At 41.8% G+C, this 15154-nt stretch overlaps 1 long non-coding RNA gene across 2 annotated transcripts in view; it reads left to right on the top strand.

Annotated features, from left to right (window-relative positions):
• Positions 1-4062: 4062 nt before the first annotated feature.
• The window catches only part of LOC135302634 (uncharacterized), a 35521-nt gene continuing 24429 nt past the window's right edge, over positions 4063-15154 (top strand). Inside the window, exons 1-2 of one of the 2 annotated variants that reach the window (XR_010364219.1) lie at positions 4063-5306; positions 8294-8402. This is a non-coding gene — a long non-coding RNA (uncharacterized LOC135302634). Of the gene's footprint in view, positions 5307-6276; positions 6645-8293; positions 8403-15154 lie in introns of those variants that run through there. The other variant, XR_010364220.1, reaches the window with a different exon arrangement.

The following is a 15154-nucleotide window of genomic DNA, read 5'->3' as shown; positions in this document are numbered from 1 at the left end:
GCAGAACTTCAGGCTTCTTTTCAGCCCTTAAAGTATTCCATTACTGTGTACTCCAGTGAGATCTTTTGCCCTTCTTAACCGAAGAGTGACAGAGATTTGGAAACAGAAGTTGTTCCACAAGAGAGTCAAGACTTCATCACTAGTTTAGTGCAGCCAGTTCTGATCTTCATCTGGGGAAAGGAAATTCACATGGGGGTCATAAGAAATTCTCCCCATCCCAGGTCATGTGTTCAAGGTAAAATTGTCTTTTTTCTGAGAAAGAAATCACATTTCTTTGGGCAAGGATTGTGATTTTACAATGAGATCTGCTTATAGAAAGGAATTAATCTTGAAAAGTTCCACTGTGTATCTGGGTCTCTGCTGGAGACACTCCACCATCTGACCCACCATGCAAGACCCAGCCAGACTTTGCAGAAACTCAGTAGTGCATTGTATCTGCTGGAAAGCAGGGCTTCAACTTGTCAGATGCCTTCTCCTGCTTTGAAAGCAACTTTTTACTTTTCCTCTGGGTCATTCTGTTCTGCCACAGCTCATCAGGAAGATCCAGCATGGGAAAAGAGACTTCATGTCCCTTCACAGCAGAAGTGCTAAGTAGGACTGTGACTCATTTCAGTGGCTCAATTATGGCTTGTTCTTAAAAGTTCTGATGTGGTCAGGATTTCCATAGTCTGTTCTATTTCTGAAGAGTTTGTTTTTATTCTACCAGTCTTTTGTGTCCTTCCTAATTCCTTTTCTAACCTGAGTAGTCCCACTAAGAATGTCATACAGTTTCCCAAGCTCTCCATCTCTGTGGACTTCAGGACTGACCTGCAGTTGCAAGTCTCAGTTTTTTCAGCCTCTTCACAGACATATTGAGTGTCTTTGATTTCCATCAGGACACCCATAACTGCAATTTCAGGTCAAGCAAAGAATGTACTTCTCATTGGCCACTTTTACTCCAAACAATGTTATTTTAGTTCTTATCAAAGATCAGTCAGTTCTGCATAATTTCTAATTCAATTACTAAGATTCTGCAGCATTATTGTCTTGACCAGCTAAGACAACCTCACCTTTGAGGTTGCCTTCCCTACTAACCAGTAAAATTATGCTACTAAATTGAATCATGTAAACCATGTGATTTTTTTTTTCTAGAGAAAATACATCATGTGTGGCGTTGCGTGTTTTGAAGTTATTATTTGAAGTTGTTGTTAATTATTTTATATTAGTTAAATAATGGTTTGTTCCTTTCCCCCCATGTAATCCCCTATAATGGTTTGTCCCTAAGTTGTTTTTCTCCTATTCTTCCCGCCACTGGCTTGTCAATTAAAGTAAGACGTCCCTTGTTCCTCCCCCTAATGCCATATTTGGTATTGTCAATCCTCCTGGTGCTGCCTCCTACCCGTGTCAATTATGTTAACCCCCCCTACCTTTTTCAAGAAATTTCTGTGTCATTTATCCTTAGCTTGTACTGTGATTTGCTCCCAAGGCTCTCTCCCTCCCCCTTATTCTTGTCATTGGTTCTTTTGTATTGCATCACCTCACCTGTACCCTCAGTTATAGGCTCCTTTGTATTTCCACGCCCCACACCCTCTTACTTTAAAAGCTAGCCGTGACAGTTGTTCTCTGACATTTGTCCCTGGACCCTCCTCGGTTGTCCTTTCTCCCTGGACCTTTCCCCGGATTAAAGACACCTTGGAACCCAAACAAGTGTCCCTTCTTTCTTCCTTTGTCTTGGATCCTCGTGCCTCTCTTCGCATCAGCCTGCGCACCCACGCCGCTGGCTGTCACCGCTACCCGGCAGACCCGACGGGAACCTGGGAGCGGCCAGTCTTGTGGCGCCCCTCTGAGGTCTTGCAAGGAGCAGCTAGCCGGCGCCCCTTTGCTCCGACCGGCCGCAGCGCGTGAGAGCCACAGTTCGGCGTATGTAGCAGGTGTAGTGTCCAGGGCAGAAAATGCTGTGCTCAAAGAAGTCTCCAATCCCATCCTATTTCGCTTGCTTTCGAAGTTAATACATTTGGTTTCCCACCGAGAGCAACCGTTTTTCGTTATGCATGTAAGGTCACACACCGATCTCCCTGGCTTTATTGCCGAAGGCAATCGCAGAGCGGACGCACTGGCCGCACCCTTACAACTGGCTGGCCAACCTGACATCTTCCAGCAGGCCAAATTAAGCCATCAACAATTCCACCAGAATGCTCCAGGATTGGTTCGCCAGTTCCATCTTCGGCGTGACCAAGCCAGAGCAATTGTGGCCACATGCCCAAACTGCCAGAAAGCAGCACTACCATCGCTAGCCTCTGGAGTAAACCCCAGAGGTCTTCGCAGTTGCGAGGTGTGGCAAACTGATGTTACACACATACCCGAGTTCGGGAGGTTCAGGTATGTCCACGTCACAGTGGATACCTTCTCGGGGGCCGTCTTCGCCTCGGCCCATACGGGAGAAAAAGCAGCTGATGCACAAAAACATCTTATCCATGCGTTTGCGGTCCTGGGAATTCCATCTTCCATTAAAACCGACAACGGCCCAGCCTATACTTCCAAGGCATTCGGTGAGTTTTTACAAAGTTGGGGAATCCAACACAAAACTGGCATTCCGCACTCCCCCACCGGTCAAGCCGTAATAGAGAGAACCCATCAGACTTTGAAACAAGTCCTCCTCCGCCAGCGCGGAGACGTTCAGGTTCAGACCCCGCACCTCCGGCTCTGCAAGGCACTCTTTACTATCAATTTCCTTAACTGTTCCTTTGACAGGCCGGAGCCGCCAGTCCTAAGGCATTTTGTCCAACACCCCCAACTGAAGATCATGGAAGAGCCTGAGGTTCTTATCCGGGACCCAGACTCTGGGGAAATCCAAGGGCCGGTCCGTCTGATTACCTGGGGACGTGGATACGCCTGTGTGTCCACTTCCTCAGGAGTCAGATGGATCCCCAGGAAATGGGTCAAGCCCTATACACCGTCCACTGAGCCTCCAACATTTCAACCCACTGTCCCCTGCGGCCAAAAGGACCCAAACAATGGCGCTTTTGCGCACAACCGGAAGCGCCGCAAAGGAAGGAAAAACCCAATACCCTCCGCCTGAGGGGCGTCCCCTTCAGAAACTTTAAGTTGCTCCCCATACTTATGTTACGTTTCGTTTTTCTTTAGGCATCCACCGTGGTCCCCATTGCCATCCTCGTCACCTGGCAACTTCTTCTTCAAGCCTTGGACCAGTCCCTGGTGACCGCGTGGATTGTCCCGCAGCCCCGCAAGAACGTGTGGGTAACCCTGGCCCATGCCCTCAATCAGAATCATCTTTGTCTATCCACGTCAGCAGCAGACAACCCTATGTCTACCTGTCTGGTGGGGGTTCCTTCAAAACTGGCGGATTTTCCCGATTCCATCCTAACCATCCAAAACCAACTGAATGGGAATAATCCGCCAGGTCAGTGGGTGGAAATTTTCCGGTACTGGGGGATTGTGAACAAAGTGAAAACACCAATAGCCAACCCCCTGGTACTGTGGCGCAAGTGGGTATATAACCTACCCTATGCGGAGGCTGAGCCCCAGGAATTCGAGCTACTGGGCTCGGCCAAAGCAGACCTCTGTGTGCACTTCGATTTTACACCATCGTCTCGAGTTGAGTCCTACGAGAATGTCAAGCAGCACAAGCTAGAATTCCAGGCAGCTGCATGGTGCACACAGGTGGACAAGATAAGCGCCCCATCCACTGACGATGGGTACCCCAGAAAATTAGATAAAGGTGTCTTCTTGATCTGTGGAGACAGGGCGTACCCAGGAATCCCGTCTCGTCTCCTAGGAGGCCCGTGCACCCTGGGGCGACTGTCGCTGGCGTCACCCAACATGACGCAAATTCCAATTCGGCATGCTAAAAGGAACTCAAAAATTGTAAAAAGGGGTGCAAGCCAATTTGACGAGCATTGTAATTTATCATTGGGCCAAATCCAAGAGGATCGCCGTCTCCGTCTTTTTACCCTGGGTAGCGGCGGCTAAGTCTCTTAGTGAACTTGGCAACCTCGAGTGTTGGGTGACACGCCAAGCGAATTTGACCTCGCAGGCCCTAAGTGACCTCCTAGCAGACGAGGAGATCACCAGGCGCGCGACCCTGCAGAACAGGGCCGCCATCGACTTCCTGCTGCTGGCACACGGGCATGGTTGCCAGGAGTTCGAGGGGCTGTGCTGCTTTAATCTAACGTCTCGAAGCAAATCAGTCCACGCGTCGATCCAGGAAATGAGAGACCTTGTCGGTACCGTCAAGCAAGAGAATGAGGACTGGTTCAAGGACTTATTCAAGAACTGGGGACTCTCAGGTTGGATGCTCTCCCTTATAAAAGACATCAGTTATTTCGTTGTCATTCTCCTTCTAGTTGCTTTAAGTTTTGGGATCATCAAAAGAATCATTACCGCCTCTCTATCCGGACCTTCATCAAAATCGAAGGTTGTGATTGCAGCTGCAACCACACATGAAGACAGCTGGTGGGAAAACCCCACATCGAGAGATACTCAAGTCTAAGATCCCGGAAGTTTTGTTTTTCCAAAACCCACACTGTCTCTCTTTTTTAAACAAAAAAGGGGGAGATGTGGCGTTGCGTGTTTTGAAGTTATTATTTGAAGTTGTTGTTAATTATTTTATATTAGTTAAATAATGGTTTGTTCCTTTCCCCCCATGTAATCCCCTATAATGGTTTGTCCCTAAGTTGTTTTTCTCCTATTCTTCCCGCCACTGGCTTGTCAATTAAAGTAAGACGTCCCTTGTTCCTCCCCCTAATGCCATATTTGGTATTGTCAATCCTCCTGGTGCTGCCTCCTACCCGTGTCAATTATGTTAACCCCCCCTACCTTTTTCAAGAAATTTCTGTGTCATTTATCCTTAGCTTGTACTGTGATTTGCTCCCAAGGCTCTCTCCCTCCCCCTTATTCTTGTCATTGGTTCTTTTGTATTGCATCACCTCACCTGTACCCTCAGTTATAGGCTCCTTTGTATTTCCACGCCCCACACCCTCTTACTTTAAAAGCTAGCCGTGACAGTTGTTCTCTGACATTTGTCCCTGGACCCTCCTCGGTTGTCCTTTCTCCCTGGACCTTTCCCCGGATTAAAGACACCTTGGAACCCAAACAAGTGTCCCTTCTTTCTTCCTTTGTCTTGGATCCTCGTGCCTCTCTTCGCATCAGCCTGCGCACCCACGCCGCTGGCTGTCACCGCTACCCGGCAGACCCGACGGGAACCTGGGAGCGGCCAGTCTTGTGGCGCCCCTCTGCGGTCTTGCAAGGAGCAGCTAGCCGGCGCCCCTTTGCTCCGACCGGCCGCAGCGCGTGAGAGCCACAATCATGTAAGAAAAACCCATCTCTCTTCCCTGGACCTCTTCCCATTGGAAATGGGGTAGAAAATAGAAAAAAAAATCTTGCCAGCTTATCCGCAACAATGTTTGCACTGTGGTGGTACTAAGAGTTAACAGCATGAGGACCTCACCCTCCCAAAGCCATCTCCCCTGGTGGCAGGAATGAGGGAAGGGCCATGATGGAAAACTGCTTGAGTCATATATGAGATTGGAGATCATCTAAGTGTGAGCTAAGAAAAATAGCAGCACCAGATTGGTGTAAACTACAGAAAATTAGAGGAATTAATAAGGTCAAGGTAGCTGTAGAAATACCTGGTTTCCAGAGGGGAATTAAAAGGGCATATTGTCAGGTGTAAGTAGAGCCAGAGTAAAAAAACTTTTGTCTCAGTTACAAAAAAATCCCACTGCAATCTAAAATGATGGATTTCAATTTGCACAAATGACTGTCATATTTAAAAGGTTAATGGAAAGGGTATTTTCTGCCATTCTGTGTTGGAATGCTGATTGCACCTAGCAGATACACTGGTGCACATAGAATCCCTTTAACACAATGTTCACAATTGGCCTGTGAGTACCTTGGTATTTTTGCAAAGAGAGGAAAAAAAATAGAAGCCATGTTTCAGAAAAAGTAGCGGCTTTTGCCAGCAAGAAGAAGTAATTCCAAATACAGGCTTTTAACTTTGTTGTGAAAAAAGACAGAGATCTTCAAACCTCTGGAAGTCTCTGTTTTTTTCATTGTTGCCACATGGGCTGGGCTTGGTGTAGAAAGACCCCCTAAAGCATTTCAGTAGCAAGAAAGACAGCTGAGAAAAAAGCTGAACTGAGGAGTGAAACTGGTCTTGTGGCGAAAGCAAGGAACTTTTGGTGCGCTCCAAAAAAACTACAAATACTATTCAGAGTCTTGTGTGAAAGGAATATTGTGGGATAGAATCTGCTTCTTCTTAGATTTATACATAGAAATCAAGGTTTGCATATAATAGTCTTAAATAAGGTTTTCTTTTCTTTTCTTTTCTTTTCTTTTCTTTTCTTTTCTTTTCTTTTCTTTTCTTTTCTTTTCTTTTCTTTTCTTTTCTTTTCTTTTCTTTTCTTTTCTTTTCTTTTCTTTTCTTTTCTTTTCTTTTCTTTTCTTTTCTTTTTCATCCCATCAGTTTCTGCTCATGAGAGCCACCAGAGAGCTCTGCCTCACTGTTCGCACGCAGGTAGAGAAGAGAGGAGGAGAGGACAGCTTCATTTTATATGAAGTTTAAGAGACAGAGCTGCATGTTTGGGAATGATAAGCACTTCCCATTTTACTGTGGCTTCTTTCCAGATGCAGCATTCTGGGGGAAGGTAATACCACTTCTGCCAGCCCACTTTGAGATGTCTGACATGCAGTTGCTTTAGCATTTCTGCTGCTTTAGCAAAGAGCACTTTCCACTTTGGCTAAAGGAGAGTTCTCTGCTTTCCCAGAGGGCTTTGAAAGACTCAATCCACTTCAGCACGGAAGGCAAAGGAAATACTCTCCTTGACTTCAGTTAGAGTTGGGTCTAAGCCCAAACAAGGGCTGATGAATGAGCTGAATCAGCTGCAAGTGTTCTCTGCTGGTATGATTGCCATCTTTTATGTAGAGCTGAATAGGAAAAGGGATTGTGTTTTTGTCCTCCTTTCACTGCCTTCTGTATGCCTGCTCTAGAAAGCTCAAGAACAGGATGTGTTTCCCCCCAAATCTCAGTTCTTTGTTTCATTGCCAATCACTGCCATAGAGCACCAGTCACCTCTGCCTCCTTTTCTTCTGCATTGCACCTGTGCTGCAGATCATTAATTACCTGTTCAGAGTGCAATTGCTGTGCATGTGCAGCGTACCCTGCAAATATGTGCTCTGGCTGATAAAGAGTTTAAAAGAGATTTCCAGTCACATAGTCCAAGCCTGTTTTTCAGTAAACCAAACTACATTGTTCATTTTGCCAACTTTTTTTATACTGGCTAATAGAATTCTTTATGCTACTGTTCTGAGGGAAAATGGATTTGTTGTGTAGTCACTTCTCATATATCCAATATGAAAAAGGGAATCATTCAAAGGAATCATTCAGAGGAATGACCAAGACATTTAAAAATACAAGTAAACATTTTTGCTAATACAAAAGAAGCAATTAACAATATATACATACTGGTAATAAAAAACCCCAAACAAAAACAACAAGGCTTTCAAAATAAAATTCACAATATTCTTCAAAATGGCTTTTAAAATAAATTACTATACCCTTTCTCTTTTATTCAACAAAAGTAATTTATTGGTGACTTTAAAAAAAAGAAGTAAAGAAACTGGCATTTTTTCCACACAATTCTAAATGCCCATGCACAATTGGTGTTTTCCAGTCTGAGTTCTGGTGGGAAGTGACTCGATCTCCCTTTCCAGAGCATGATCTAATTTTGCTTCCTTTGCATATTATACCAATGTCTTAATGGAGATGGAGATCATGAAGTAGATTCCATGGCTGTAAATCCTGATCCAAGTCCCTCAGTTGTCCAAGTGGTCATTTGGACAATGCAGTCTCTGAAATTCTTTTGCTTTAGGAAAATGGCTTGGAAGATAAGATTCACCTTTAGCTGAAAGACAAAAAGTACGGGTGCAAAACCAGTCTAAAGCTGGCAAGGTGGGGACAATAACTTTGTCTACATGGGCCTTTCTGCATGTAGAGAATTTTTGACAGTTGAGATAGCACTTCTCAAAACTTTGGGAAATGAATCAGACAGGAGTTCATTTAACAAATTCTGGGTTGTCTAACAGTCAGCAAAAGGGAGGTTTTAAATTATCACCAGTCTGTTAGATGTATGTGTGTGCATATTCTGATATTTGATAGCCTTTTGACAATTTGAATTGCTGAGTTGCCTTTTTTGGTCTTCCAGGGTACCCATTTTATAAATTATTGCTGAAAATTTAGTTGATCTTATATTTAATTTTCTTACATAAGATAATTATTCACTGCTCTTTCTTCTAGATGTGTTCCCAGGCTCTTGGCAGTCATATGAGTTTCTAACCTGGAGCTGTCTCTCCCTGACTCTGATAGTTCATTGGGAATCAATGGAGTATTTTCCCCTTTGCTGGAGGTAAAGACACAGTGAGAGCGCATCTTTATTCTTTGTCACTTAGGCTTCCATCTGTTTTCCAAATCTCACCAGACATTTGATGACTATGTTATGTCAATGTAACAACAAATTGTCATAGGGACTCAGCTGGCACTGGCATAAACAGAGTCATTTGATTCTCCTCCCAGCTGCAAGATGACTCCAAGCCAACTGAAGGCAGTAGCAGGGACTGCCCTTTTTTGTACTAGGCCAATGCCAAATCCCTATTGCTCGCTGTAAAATCAATTTCATTATCTGTTAGATGTTTTGGGAGCAAGCTTGTAAGCAGGAATAAAATACTTTGGGATATGTTTCTTTTTTTTTTTTTTTTTTCAAATTTGTCATTTTTCCTTTACATTTCCTTGTTCTTCCTTTCCTCCTGAATTTTGTGAAATTCCTGATAGTTATGGTTGGGGTCTGGGGGAGTGTGCTTTTTCTCCTGTATTCTTATTTGCCAAATCATCAGTTTACATTTCTTGTTCAAACACACATTGGCATCTGCTCTGTATTGGTGACAGAACAGTGTAATTTCTGTAAGAACAGTTACCACTATAAGAAAGTGTAAAGCACCTTCAGAAACCTGTTAGATGTAGTAAAAATTGGAAGTCCAAAATAATGACATGCTCTTGCTCTGTGTGGGCAGTGATGGATCCCAGCCCAAAAAGCCATCCAGCAGATTAACTCCTCTTGAAAAAATTCCTCCATACTCTGACTCACTGCTTCTTTCCAAAAAACCTGTGACAGACAAAACATTTATTTTCAAGCACACAACTATGAAAAATAAAATAAAGTAAAATGAGTGATGACTAGTTTCCAACATGAAAAACATTCTTTTAAATGCAAGTTTATTCATAGAATGATAGTCTACCAGATTGGAAGGGACCACAGAGATCATGTGGTCCATCCTTTCTTGGCAAAAGCATGGTCTGGACAAGATGGCCCAGCACCCTGTCCAGCTGAATATCAGAAGTGTCCAACACTGCAGAATCCACCACTTACCTGGGAATTAATCCAATGGCTGATTTTCTCATTGTGAAAAATGTTCCTTTTATGTCAAATCAGAATCCTTCCCAGGAGTAGCTTTTACCCTTTACACCTCAGCCTTATCCACATGACTCCTGGTGATAAGGTCTTCCTTAAGCTGTCTTTTCTCAAGGTGAACAAACCTGGTTGTCTTAGCCTTTCCTCATATGACAGCTTCCCAGTCCTTTGATCATCTTTGTAAACCTTCTCTAGACCCTCTCCAGCCTGTCCACACCCTTTTTTTTTTTTTTGTATAGCAGAGAGACCAAAACAGTACCCAGTATTTTAGTTTATTCATTTTTTATTCATCTTAATTAGCTCTGATATTTTCTGTTTGAAAATAAATTGTTTTTAAAATATGTTAATGTCATTTTAGAGATAGTGATCTGTCAGGCATATTTGAGGAAGAGTATTTATGATCAGGAAAAAGCCACAGCAAAGATGGCTGAGGATCATGACCATAGTTGGCTGCCTGGTCAGGGATGCCTTGGAGCAGGAGAGAAAGAGGTGCCAGCATGGACACGGAAGTACCAAAGTCAGAGGAGGCTCAAATAAGGTAGGAGAGAGATCTTGTTCATATTTCTCTGTATGTGAGAGAACATTTCAAGTGACAACATTGTTGTGGATAGTCTCAGATGTTGTTGTTCAACGTATGTCCTAAACCAGCCTATGTGATTCCATCCAGCATGGCAGCTTCTCTCCCAGGAGCACCATGTGGAAATGGATGTAAGTCACTTGTAGATACATCATCTGTAATTTGGGAAGATTAGAGCAGTCACTGCTATTTGTCATGTGTTTGCAGATCTCTTTGAAAGGCTGATGCTTACATTTAAATATTTTGGTGTTGATGACCTGGATGATTAAACATAGAAAAACATTGGAATTAATTAGATACTGTATACATCCCCTCATATTGGCTGGTGTACTGTCTCCTGCTGGGGTTTCACAGCTTGGCAGTTGATCCATTACTGCAGCAGAGTGTATTCAAAGAGACATTTGCTCTAAAGAGACCTCAGAATGAGAACAATTTACACAAATGTGCTAAGTTGCATAATTATAATGGACCAGATTGAAGTCCTCACTGCTCAGTTTTTCACAGGAGTCATGGTGATGGATTTCATGGCACAGCTCTTATGAGTAATTGCTCAGCACTGTGAGTAAGGGATCTGCAATATGTCATTCTATTATTATTTATCTAATTATAACCTTTGCTAACTTAATACGCAGATTTGCAGTAGAACATGAGTACACGTACATGAAAGTTGAACAGGTATGACACAAAGACAAATGCTTTCTGTCCAGGAAAGTGTATGACCTAGAAAGATGTTATGTGATAACAAGGGGAAAAGAAGAGAAAAAAAAAATAAAGCAAGAGAGAAATGAGATAAGTTTAATAAAAATCAAACAAACAGGGTTATAAGGAGGACATGCAGTGCACTTTTCTGAATCTTAATAGCTATAAACTTGGAGACATAATTTAGAATATTTTTATACAACTTAATTTTTGTATCACATCATATGATTACTAACTTTTGATAAAAATTACACAAGTACCATTGGACTGATCAACATAATTTTAATTTTTTTTGTTAACTGTCAAAAGTCTCTTTTATTTCCAGGACTGTTCTAGGACTTGAGTTTTCATGGATGAAAGGAAAATGATCCTGACAAATTTTAAAAATGTTTACTTAGAAAGTTCCAGAACTTTCTACATAAGTATTTTTGTCTTGTTTTTTTTTCGCATTTGCTGTTAACACAGAAATCAGTGGCAAATTTCAAGAAGCAGTGCTAATTATTCTCTGTAGTAAAAACAGTTTTTTCAGTTGCCTCAAGCTTTGCTGCTATTCAGCTGTTAGGACTGATAGTTCTAAATGATATTTAAATGCTTCTGGAAAGTTTAAATGGCTTAGAAAAAATTAAGCTGAAATAATTGTAAGGTTAAGAAAAATTCCAAGTTTGTACTCTGTAGAGTAAAAAAAACCAAAAAACAACTCACTTCTTGTCTGCAAATTACATTAAATTAGATAGGTGTTTGTTTTATGCTTTTTCTTCTGAAATTCTATCCAAATTTGGCTTGCTTTTAGGACTTTTAAAAATTGCAGTTCTGATGTACTCTGTAGCTGATTTGAACTGCAGTTTACTGAGCAAAGATCAGGACTGAGATTTGAGGAGTGTGAAATGAGGGCCATGAAATAGCTAAGCCAAAAGGCTGCAAAAAAAGGTAATTTGAGAAGAGAGGGGAGAAAGGGGAATCAGCAGGGAAAATTGAGTCTTCTAAGTGAGCATGCTTCAATCAAGTGCATGGAAATGAACTGGGAATCATCATTTCTCTGCTGTCACAAATATCTGTGAGAAAGCCAGTAAAGCGTCCGCTCCTCTGCAGCACTGATTCAGACTGAGAATGACAACCTAAGATTGCTATCCATTATTCCATTAGCTGAAATTACTGTAATCTCCCTAGTGGAGCCAAAGGTTCCAAACCTTCTGGCGAGTCATGCCTCTGTCAGCGCAGCCTAGGTGGTGGCATCTGGGGCCCTGGCTTTTAAAGGCCAGGGAGTGAAATGGAAAGATGAACTTGAAATTAGTTTACTGAAGGTAGAAAATGTGTGTATGCTCTTGTTAGGAACTGCAGCATGAAAGTTTCTTTGAGTATCTTTCTTTAGGCACCTTCTCCACCTACACGAATTCCAGAGGCAGAGGTGTAGGCTGGAAGCAGCCAGCAGAATTGACAGTGCTCAGTTTGGGAGCAACTTCTCAATATTTCTATTATTTCTCTGCTGTTCAGTGCAGGAACAGACTTTTTTTGATAGCCAGGTGCTTCTGTTCACTGACTCCTGTCCCTGCTCCAGACGGATCAGGACAGTGGAGGGGCTGTGCTTGCCCCATTCAGAGAGCAGCTTGTACTCATTTATTGCATAGCGTTCAAACATTTTAACATCACAATTGATTTCTCATGGATTTATTTTTTTATTTTTCAAGTCATGACCATTGTTACAGTTTCTGAGCACATACAAGTTCTATTTTATTTTTACTGAGTGTGAAATCAAGAATTGCTGTTTATTTGTGTATTCACAGCATGGATTCTAAAAAATGAAAACATTAGTATGCTGAAAGAACACTTCCCAGGTTCCAGTAGTAGTGAGGACTATTCAGCTTTCCTATAGGTATGTATGTTTAATATCCCCGAACAGAAGCACACAGCTAGTGCCCACTTTTGAGACTCTCAGTGTAAAGGACATACATTCCATCACAGGATGTCATAAAGACAGATACTCCAAGGCAGTACTCCAATCCCATAATCTTGAAATTACTCTGGCTGGAATTTCCTCTCTTCCTGATGTCCAGCTTAAACCTCCTCTCTGGGTGTCAAAACCAAAGCCTAATAACTCCTCACCAAAAGGGAAAATCCCAATGAGTCATACATGCTAATTTTAGATTGCATGTCTCTAATATACATAATAAATAAGGTGGTTTAGGGATTGCCTTAACTAAGCACATTATTGTGCTCTAACACTAATAACCAGTACTGTTCTTCTGGTCCAAACACTGAAACACTCCAGTTGCTCCTATGTGTAATGACAGAGGGAAAAGGGTTCATTACATACAATTACTGATCACATGATTTTTATTTTAACGTTTGAGTCTCCTAAAAAATGAAACTAGTGTGAAGATGCCAGAAAATGCACCATAAATTAAAATTGCAAAATGTCACAGCTTATTTAATCTTCCATGTTGAAAAGGAGAGTGAGTATTTAATTAGTTCCACATAAGCAGTGTTTGTTTAGAGAAAATCTTTAACCTTGATAAATTATTGAAGAAATTTCATTAACCCTTTGACACGAATGGGGCAGCTGCCACATTTAAAGTTACAATGAAAAGATTTGCATATGTTGGAGTTATTTTCAGACACTTGCTGAAAGTTATATTTAAATAATTTTTTCTATATTTAGGAAACCTCTAAATTTCTCTGACACACTGCCCCTGAACGCTGAAAGATTTACTGATCAGAATGGTTCACTGGATATTGTTATCTTCCTGTATTGTTCTGTGTAGGCACTTTCCAGAATGCCAGATTTGAAGAGTAGCTGTTCAGACAGCTGAGAAACATGATTCCTGATTACAGTGCACATATTTTCAAACTTAAATAGGTTAGCAGTTATGTTTTGAATAATTTATCAGAAGAGAGATTTTCTCTGCACAAACAAGGTGTTGGAAAACACATATCACTTCTTCGTTATTCAGCCACATTATTCAGTTCTCCAGAAGAGTTAAAACCCCCTTGTTCTTGTGCTAGGCACCATGGCTGCTGCTATCAGCTTTTGCAGTCACACAGCCAAGATACTGAACATGGGACAGCACAGGACATGGATCTGTTGGAGTGAGCTCAAAGGACGCCACCAAGACGATTAGAGGGATGGAGTACCTCTGCTATCAGAAAAGTCTGATTGGAACTGGAATTCTTTGGCTTGGAGAAGAAAAGCTTTGGGGTGACCTAATTGCAGCCTTCCTGTACCTGAAGGGCACCTACAAGAAAGATGCAGAAACTTTTGGCAAGGGCACATAGGAACAGCAGAAGGGGGGAATGACTTCAAATTGAGAAAGAGTAGGCTTAGATTAGAGATGGGGAGGAAAATCTTTACTGTGAGGTTGGTGAAGCACTGGTACAGGTTGCCCAAAAAAGCTGTGGGTGTCCCATTCCTAGAAGTGTTCCAGGCCAGGCTGGATGGGGCTTTGAGCAACCTGGTCTAGTGGAAGGTGTCCCTGCACATGGCAGGGTGTTGGAACTGGAGGATCTTTAAGGTCCCTTCCAACCCAAGTCATTCTATTATACTGTGATTTCTTTGAATTCCCATGTGGAACTTTTGGACAGAGATTGGTTAATTCTTGTGTCTTAAGTTTCCCGTCCTTCACTCAGTTTTCCAGTAAGTGATCCATACTTTGGTGGAGGGTTTTTTTCAGATAAAAAATTCACATTTGAAGAATCTGTGAAAAATATTGACTTCATATCAAAATACAATTGCATTTGTTCTCTCACTAGGAAAATTAAATTACACAACTGATGTTCCAGTAAGTCTACCTTTTGTGTCCTAAAGTCTTAGGGTCTGAGTGAAATTCACAGCTGGATATTCATCTGGGGCAAACTTTGCATTAATTTTCAGTATGCGACGATTAGGCACACAAGGTTTTTTTAGACTTAATTAATCATCTGGCAGTGGAGTTTTAATCTATATTTCAACATGATACAAACCAAAAAGGCTCATGGTAAAAATGTAAATGTAGCAGCAGACCCTGAAGCACTGTATAAGCATGAATCAAGCTAACTTGCAAAGAATCTATAATTCATATTGTAGGTGATCATCATTCATTATGGTTTGTTTTTTTTTAAGAGACTTACTGTATATTTCAAGGTTTGTCAGCACTTATATATTATAAACATAATTTATGAGGGCTTGCTAATTATTTCCAGAGGCATCAGATCAAAAAAACTAGCAGCAGACTTCCTTAAAGATAACTCATGTGGTGGTTGATTACCTGGTTCCCAATTGCCAGTGGAAGCATCACACATTTAAAGTTGAGATGTATTTGTCTATGCATTCTCTGTGTGCCATTTTCACAAAATCACCTGCTCATTTACAATTGTGTAAGTTGAGAGTGATTTGTGTTAAGGCACTGTAATGGCATTTTTGTGAAATTACTCTTTGTACAGTCAA

The sequence above is a fragment of the Passer domesticus genome, chromosome 6, assembly GCF_036417665.1.
Source record: "Passer domesticus isolate bPasDom1 chromosome 6, bPasDom1.hap1, whole genome shotgun sequence".
Taxonomy (NCBI): Eukaryota; Metazoa; Chordata; class Aves; order Passeriformes; family Passeridae; genus Passer; species Passer domesticus.
Note: the sequence above shows the minus strand (reverse complement) of the source record. Positions and strands in the feature narration are given on the sequence as shown.